At 44.9% G+C, this 9126-nt stretch overlaps 1 pseudogene; it reads left to right on the forward strand.

The window, feature by feature from the left end:
- The first annotated feature begins 4326 nt into the window (after positions 1 to 4326).
- Positions 4327 to 4444, forward strand: LOC124722376 (annotated as a pseudogene).
- Positions 4445 to 9126: the final 4682 nt, after the last annotated feature.

Raw genomic sequence — 9126 nt, forward strand, 5'->3', positions numbered from 1 at the left:
GGGCAGCGTGCCAATGCTTTCCGGAAATCTAGAAATATGAAATCACCCCGTTCCCTTTATCCATATTTCGCAGTATATCGTGTGAGAAAAGGGAAAACTCAGTTTCACATGAGTGATGCTCTCTAAAACAATGCCAATCCTTGGAAATAAGATTCTCAGTCTCAAGAAATTTTGTTATGTTCGAACTGAGAATGCGTGTGTGTGAATTCCTGAGGCACCAAATTGCTGAGGTCATCGGTCCCTAGACTTACACACTACTGAAACTAACGTATACTAACTTATGCTAAGAACAACACACACATTCATACCCGAGGGCGGACTCGAACCGCCGGCGGGAGGGACCGCGCAATCTGTGACATGGCGCCTCTAACCGCGCGGCTACTCCGCGCTGCTGAAAATATGTTCAAGGATTCTGCAGCAAACCGAAGTTAAGGGATATTAGTCTGTAATTTTGCCTTACTGTATGCAGGTGTTATCTTCGCTTTTTTTCCAGTCGCTTGGAACTTCGTGCTGGGCTAGAGATTCACGATAAATGCAAGCTAGGTACGGGGCCAATGCCATTGACTACTCGTTGTAAAATCGAATTCGGATTACATTTGGGCCGTATGATGTATTTGCTTTCAAATCTTTCTGTTTTTTCTATACGCCAGGGATGCTGTCCGTTGGTCAAATGACGGTATGTTTGTACGATTCTCCTACGTCAACGATTTCTTGAACATGAAATTTAAAACTTTGGCATTCCTTTGCTATCTTCAACTGCCACAGCAGACTAGTCAACAATGGTCTGAACGGAAGCCTTAGACCCGGTTGGTGATTTTACATACGATCAGAATTTTCTCGGGTTCTCTGCCACATCTTTTGCTAATGTGCGACGGTAGCACTTGTTGCATGCTTCGGGTATAGATATTTTCACAGACACACTAAACTCTGTTAATCTTTGGTTGTTGTTATTTGGGCGATCTCCGATTCCTCAGCATTTTCTGAATTTAGTTATAAAAACCATGTTGGATCTTCTCCAACCCTTATCCATTTACTAGACACATAACTCTCCACACCATGATGTACAATCTGCTTAAACATTCCCCATAATTCCTCTAAGTCCATCTTACTAGAACTAAGTGATGTCAATTAAGTGTCTAAGTGAGATGCTAATAATTGCTGATCTGCTCTATCTACGTGCAGAAACACTCTACTGGCCTTCTTGACTGATTTACTAACTTTCGTAATCATAGCTGCTGTAATGGCATCGTGATCGCTAATCCCGGTTCCTATTCTGACGTTGTCGATAAGGTCCGGCCTATTTGTAGTTACAAGGTCAAAAATATTTCCATTGCGTCTGGGCTCACGGACTAGCTACACTGTTTTCAGAAAACATATTGAACAGTATTTCGCACGACTCTCTGTCTGAATCCCCCGCAATGAATCCATAGACATCCCAGACGATACTCGGTTGACTAAAGTCGCCTCTAACTAATAGTAGATGATCTGGGTATTCACTAGCTGCTGACCGTAGGGTATCTTTGAATGACTGGAACTATCACATCAGAATCGGGTGGCCAGCAATTAACTTGGTTTCACCTATTCCTGTTATACGCGTCCACATAACTTCACTGTCACAAACAACTTCGACCCCAATAGAGACAATATTTTTTCAACTGGTTGAACACTCCCCCTCCTATGGCCTCTAATCTATCGTTCTGATATACATTCCACGACTAGCTAAATGTGTCAGTGCTTTCCACTTCGGCTTTCAGCCTGCTCTCGGTCCCAAGGATAATTTGAGTGCGAGAACTTCCGCGGAGAGCAGTAAATTCGGGAACTTCATTACGAATGCTTCGACGGTTTACTGTTAAAATTTTGACAGTCGAAATGACTTTACTCTGAAGGTGCTGTGACTTCCCTCGCTGCGTATCGACTGGCGAGTGTTCATCAGAGCACCTCAAACTACCGTCCAGCCTAAAAAATCTTCATGTGCTGTCCACAAGTTTTTACTACCCGAGTAACTGCTTCCTTTGTGTTCTGCACCCCAAACCTATCAAAGGCAGCCGGACAAATCCCCACACGACAGTGCAGGTCTACAAATCTGCGGCGAAGACTGACACACAATCGAGGAACCCTTTGACTGAGACCCTCCATTCGGCTCCAAAGCAAAGCACCCCAATCAACTCTGGAAACAATGCTGAAAATTGCGAGACTGAATAACTCTGAGGATAGGCTACAAAACAGTCTCAATCGCTTCCCAATTACTGCCTGCCTTTCATGTTTTCGACTCTTACAACTGCTGTACCGTTTGTGCACAGGGCCTACACAACCTCTTGTTCTCTATATTTTCTCCTTGCTGCGTTCAGCATTTCGAAAAGAATATACAACATTTAAAAAAAATTCTTTAAATCTATAAATGCTATAAAAGTAGTGTTGTCTTTATCCAAGCTGTCTTCTAACGTAAGTCGTAGGGTCACTATTGCCCCGCGTGCTGACCTCGTTTCTCTTGAACCCAAACCGACATTTCACGAGGTCGTCTTTCGCTCATTTTTTTCATTGTTCTATAAGTAAACCGTGTCAGCATTTTGCAGCTATAGCTTATCAAACTGATGACTCGTCAATACTTCCACTTGTCAGCACCTGCCTTCTTTGTAATTGAAATTACTGCATTCTTCTTCAAGTCCGACTGTGTTTCGTCTGTTTGACATATCTTGCACACCATTTGAAATATTATGTTGGTGCCTAGGTTCGTAGCGTTTTTGCATTAGTTTAATAAACGCAACAGATACACATAACAGATATTTAAGCCATTAAAAGTATATTCGCCTTCACTATTACAGCAGTCTGCCAACACTGGGGTAACTTTCCGATTCTACGCGTATAGAAGTCGTCGAGCCATGTTCGGAGAGCATTTTCATCCGGAAAGGAAGTTCCTTGAAGGTTGTTTGACAAAGAGGGGAAAACGTGAAAATCTGAAGGTGCAAGATCAGGTAAATAAGGTGGGTGGGAAATGACTTACCGGTGGGGGTTACCGTAGATTAGCATCATTTCACGGAGACATCCTGGTTTTGGTCTTGCACTGTGTCTGCAAGACATATCAGCTGTTGACAATATACGAGAGCTGTTCAAAATATTGCGGAACATTCGTAATTTGGCGCCAGTGGTGTGCTGGGGCGCAGTGCAATTGGCATCCATCCCAGGGACGCCTTTGTTTAATGTGTAACTGGCTGAAGTTTCATTGTTGTACGTCTGTTAATTATTGTTCAGTGATTTATTGAGTAGAAAGTTGTGTCGCACAATTTTTGAATTTCGAGATGGCAGAATTAGAGGAGCAATGCGTCTGCATTAAATTTTGGGTGAAACGCAAGAAAACCGTTGCAGAGGCACACGCAATGATACAGAAAGCCTACGGTAACGAGTGCTTAAGCTGTACTCGGTGTTACGAATGGTTCGCACGGTTTAAAAATGGTCGGACGGAAGTTAAAGATGCCCCTCCTTCAGGGTACCCTTCGACGTCTAACGACGACGCTCATGTCAGCAACGTCAACGAAATTGTGCTTGCCAATCGAGACTGACTGTCCGAGAGATTGCAGAAGAACGTAACATATCAGTTTGATCATGCTGTGAAATCACGACAAAACTTTTTGGAATGCATAATTTTGCCTCCAAGTGGGTCCCATGGCAGATGAGTCAAGACCAGAAAGACCTTCGCCTCGCGCCTTGGATCGCACAAAAGGGAACGAGATGTGCCTTAAGAGAATCGTAACTGGTGATGCGACATGAGTCTACGGTTATTATTTTGAGACCAAGGTTCAGTCTTCACAATGGGCCGGGAAAGGTTCTCGAAGGCCGAAAATAGCCCGCCAGGTCAGATCAAATGTCAAAGCCATGCTGATAATCCTCTTTGTCTGAAGGATTAGTTCATCATGAGTTCGTGCCACAGGGACAAAGTGTTAATCGATGGTACTATCGGGACGTGTTGCGACGCCTGCGAGAAAATGTGAGAAGGAAATAGCCTGAAATGTGTCGAGACATTTCATGGCTCTTGCATCACGATAATGCACACGCATGTTGATCCCTGTGGGTGAGTGACTATTGCACAAAAAACGAAATCACTGCGCTACCTCCCTACTATCCAGACCTGGCACCTGCGGACTTTTTTTTTGTTTCGTAAGTTGAAAACCCCTTTGAAAGGACGAAGATTTGCAACGATAGATGAGATAAAAGAAAGTTCGCAGATGGCGCTTCGCGCGATCCAGAAAGAGGCGTATCAAAACTGTTTCCGGAAGTGGAAACGTCGTTGAGGGCGGTAAACCAATTGTGGAGGACAGTATTTCGAAGGAGGGCAACGGCCTTGCCGCAGTGGATACACCGGTTCCCGAGAGATCACCGAAATTAAGCGCTGTTGGGCGTGGCTGGCACTTGGATGGGTGACCATCCAGGCTGTCATGCGCTGTTGCCTTTTTCGGGGTGTACTCAGCTTCGTGATGGTAATTGAGGAGCTACTCGACCGAATAGTAGCGGCTCCGGTCACAGAAAACCATCGTAACGACCGGGAGAGCGGTGTGCTGACCACACGCCCCTCCTATCAGCATCCTCATCTGAGGATGATACGGCTGTTGGATGGTCCCGATAGGCCACTTGTGGCCTGAAGACGGAGTGCCGTTGCTGCTGCTGCTGTATTTCGAAGGAGACTATGCACACAAAGTAAAAGGTAAGCGTAGAAAAATTTTATGGACAAAGTTCCGGAATTTTTTGAATAGACCTCGGATGTCAATAGTGAGGTTACACCTCAGGGAAGCAATTCGTAGTATATGACACAGTCGCTGTTCCATCAGATGCATAACATTATCATTTGCAGATCCGCGCAGATCTTGGTACGGGGAGTTGTTACTTTGCTTGAGCTCAGCCACTCCTTTGTTTTGCCGGCCGGAGTGGCCGAGCGGTTCTAGGCTCTACAGTCTGGAACCGCGCGACCGCTACGGTCGCAGGTTCGAATCCTGCCTCGGGCATGGATGTGTGTGATGTCCTTAGGTTAGTTAGGTTTAAGTAGTTCTAAATTCTAGGGGACTGATGACCTCAGAAGTTAAGTCCCATAGTGCTCAGAACCATTTGAAACAATCCTTTGTTTTCCTTCTATTAGCATAAAGGTACCATTTCTCGTTACCAGTAACGATATAGGATAGGAATGCTCGGTATTGTTCAGGAGCCAATTGATGACTAGCAAGCAGAGGTGCACGGGTGGGGGATAGGGGGTAGAATGATCACAGTTCATGACATTTGGCAGTTATCAACTGCAGTGGAGTGGATCATCGTGGATTAATGCGTTTAAACGATCTTCATCAAACCTCAAAAGTCTTTCTGAATGTAGAGAGTCACTGATGTCCAAACGATCCTCCTTAAAACGAGAGAACCATTTTCTTGGCGTGCAGTATCCAATGGCACTGTGCATGGGGGCATAATTAAAAAAGATACGAATAAATGCAATAATTTTAGTAGCTGTGTGACCGGTTACGAAGTCTCGTAACGGGTTGACCCTGACTATTATTGGCACGCAACCTGACTGCATAAAATAAAAATAAAGAATGACAGCCGGCCGCGGTGGTCTCGCGGTTCTAGGCGCTCAGTCCGGAGCCGCGCAACTGCTACGGTCGCAGGTTCGAATCCTGCCTCGGGCATGGATGTGTGTGATGTCCTTAGGTTAGTTAGGTTTAAGTAGTTCTAAGTTCTAGGGGACTCATGACCACAGATGTTAAGTCCCATAGTGCTTAGAGCCATTTTTTTAAAGAATGACAAGGAATTTCCATTAACACAATTGATTAATTAAGTCCCCTGCAACTATAAAAGCTACGAAACAACAAAGCACAAGTGTAACTCTTTTCTGTGTGTGGTAGTGTGACTCAGCGTACATGTATCTGGCTCGGTTCTTTCTCAATACGATAAAATATTTTAAACACCATTTACAATGAACTAATTGAAAAATCAGAAATACTATAATTGCACATACAAACCAGAATTACAAGTCTAATAAATGCACACGAGCAAGGTGCCTTGTTGACTGTACCTGTGAGCAAGAGGGATTGTCATTAAAGAAAACTGTAATACCTTTTTACCTCATTATATATTGACGAAAATTTTCCATTACACCACCATCATAAATGAAAAGCTCATATCCTTTATCAAGTACACTCTGACAATGGGAACTTCTTCCATCTACACATTACACCAACCAACAGCAACAGAACAACTGCCCTCGACATCCTGCACCAGTGGAGGCCGCGGAATAATAATCTTTGGCGCAATCTCTGGCGCTGTGACTCAGTGTAGCCACCTTTCAACTGTCCTAGTACACGGTGCAAACGTTTCTGGCTGCCCCTGCTGCTGTCATACCTCTACTGAACTCAAACAGAAGACTATGTCAGAAATGTTTTGATTTCTCTACTTTGCATTCCATTTTCTAGAGTCCACAGCTCCACTTACTATCTCCAAATGACAACTTATAAACTCAGATTATCAATAGTGAACCACAAATAAAAATGGCAATTGGGGAGAAGAGGAGCTTGTGGCACAACTTGACTAGAAGAAGGGATCGGTTGGTAGGACATGTTCTGAGACATCGAGGGATCACCAATTTAGTATTGGAGGGCAGCGTGGAGGGTAAAAATCGTAGAGGGAGACCAAGAGATGAATACACTAAGCAGATTCAGAAGGAAGTAGGTTGCAGTAGGTACTGGGAGATGAAGAAGCTTGCACAGGATAGAGTAGCATGGAGAGCTGCATCAAACCAGTCTCAGGACTGAAGATCACAACAACAACAACAATCTATAAACAAGCCCGTAGCAACCGCAATACCAACATGCAGGACAAAACTGCTACGAACTTTTGCATCAACCTAATGGTTTGGTCACTAGTGGCCCTGTCAGGTTTACTGTTAAAGAAATAAAAGGCGTATGGATGGATACAGTAAAGATGACGGTATCAGGTACACTGCGTTGAGCGACGGTCGGTACGTAGAGGCAGCAACAGCAGCAGCAGAAGCAGCAGTGGTTGCCGGGGCCCGGTGTCGGCCAGAGCAGAGTCTAGAGTGTGCACGCCGGCCTGCGCCACGTGCCGCTGTGGGCGGTCGTCGACCGCGGCCTGCCGGGGCCTTGAGCGACCGAGCCCAGCCTGCGGAGAGAGAGAGACAGAGAGAGCCCTGCCAATCTGCCCTGGCTTGAGGATCTGCTCCAGGGTCACCGGCCTCGCGCACCGCGCACCGCCGGGACACACTCGCAGAGTCGCAGGCAGCTCACACTCGCAACGCCACACAGCGCTCTGTCCACAGTAACAGAGCTGCCAACTGCATGGAACGACGGGAGCCACACGTTTTGTGTTTGAGCCGGCACCGCTACTAAGTAAAACAAACACACAGTTTATACCACGAAAACGAAGTAGCTTAAAATTGCTTGACTTTTTCCCCCTGACAGCAGTTTCATAAACGTAACAGTTGAGCCAAGCGTGGCTTTGTAGAGGACAAGTTCTGCCTCTGAGCGAGCAACATTTAAGAACTATACAGTTTATTAAAATTATAGTGATAAATACATTCACATACACACACACACACACACACACACACACACACACACACACACACACACACACACATATATATATATATATATATATATATATATATGTATATAATATTACTTGAAAATACAGCTCTTCGGTTGCACAGGTATGATGGTCCAATGACCATGACTGGGCCAAATATGTCACGAAATAAGCGTCAAACGAAAAAACTACAAAGAACGAAACTTGTCTAGCTTGAAGGGGGAAACCAAATGGCGCTACGGTTGGCCCGCTAGATGGCGCTGCCATAGGTCAAACGGATACCAACTGCGTGTTTTTTTTTTTTTTTTTTTTTTTTTTTTTTAAAATACGAACCCCCATTCGTGTAGTACGTAAAGAAATAGGAACGTTTTAGTTGGACCACTTTTTTCGCTTTGTGATAGATGGCGCTGAAATAGTCACAAACATATGGCTCACAATTTTAGACGAACAGTTGGCAACAGGTAGGTTTTTGAAATTAAAATACAGAACGTAGGTACGTTTGAACATTTTATTTCGGTTGTTCCAATGTGATACATGTACGTTTGAGAACTTATCATTTCTGAGAACGCATGCTGTTACAGCGTGATTACCTGTAAATACCACATTAACGCAATAAATGCTCAAAATGATGTCCGTCAACCCCATTGCATTTGGCAATACGTGTAACGACATTCCTCTCAATAGCGAATAGTTCGCCTTCCGTAATGTTCGCACATGCATTGACAATGCGCTGACGCATGTTGTCAGGCGTTGTCGCTGGATCAGGATAGCAAATATCCTTCAACTTTCCCCACTGAAAGAAATCCGGGGACGTCAGATACGGTGAACGTGCGGGCCATGGTATGGTGCTTCGACGACCAATCAACCTGTCATGAAACATGCTATTCAATACTGCTTCAACCGAACGCGAGCTATGTGCCGGACATCCATCATGTTGGAAGTACATCGCCCTTCTGCCATGCAGTGAAACGTCTTGTAGTAACATCGGTAGAATATTACGTAGGAAATCAGCATACGTTGTACCATTTAGATTGCCATCGATAAAATGGGGGCCAATTATCCTTCCTCCCATAATGCCGCACCATACATTAACCCGCCAAGGTCGCTGATGTTCCACTTGTCGCCGCCATCGAGGACTTCCCGTTGCCCAATAGTGCATATTATGCCGCTTTGTCGCTAAATAAAACGCGTGCAAAAAATCTGTCATCGTCCCCGTAATTTCTCTTGTGCCCAGTGGCAGAACTGTACACGACGTTCAGAGTCGTCGCCATGCAATTCCTGGTGCATACAAACATGGTACTGGTGCAATCGATGTTGATGTAGCATTCTCAACACCGACGTTTTTGAGATTCCCGATTCTCGCGCAATTTGTCTGCTACTGATGTGCGGATTAACCGCGACAGCAGCTAAAACACCTACTTGGGCATCATCATTTGCTGCAGGTTGTCGTTGACGTTTCACATGTGGCTGAACACTTCCTTAAATAACGTAACTATCCGGCGAACGGTCCGGACACTTGGATGATGTCGTCCAGGATACCAAGCAGCACAT

The sequence above is a fragment of the Schistocerca piceifrons genome, chromosome 1, assembly GCF_021461385.2.
Source record: "Schistocerca piceifrons isolate TAMUIC-IGC-003096 chromosome 1, iqSchPice1.1, whole genome shotgun sequence".
Lineage (NCBI taxonomy): Eukaryota > Metazoa > Arthropoda > Insecta > Orthoptera > Acrididae > Schistocerca > Schistocerca piceifrons.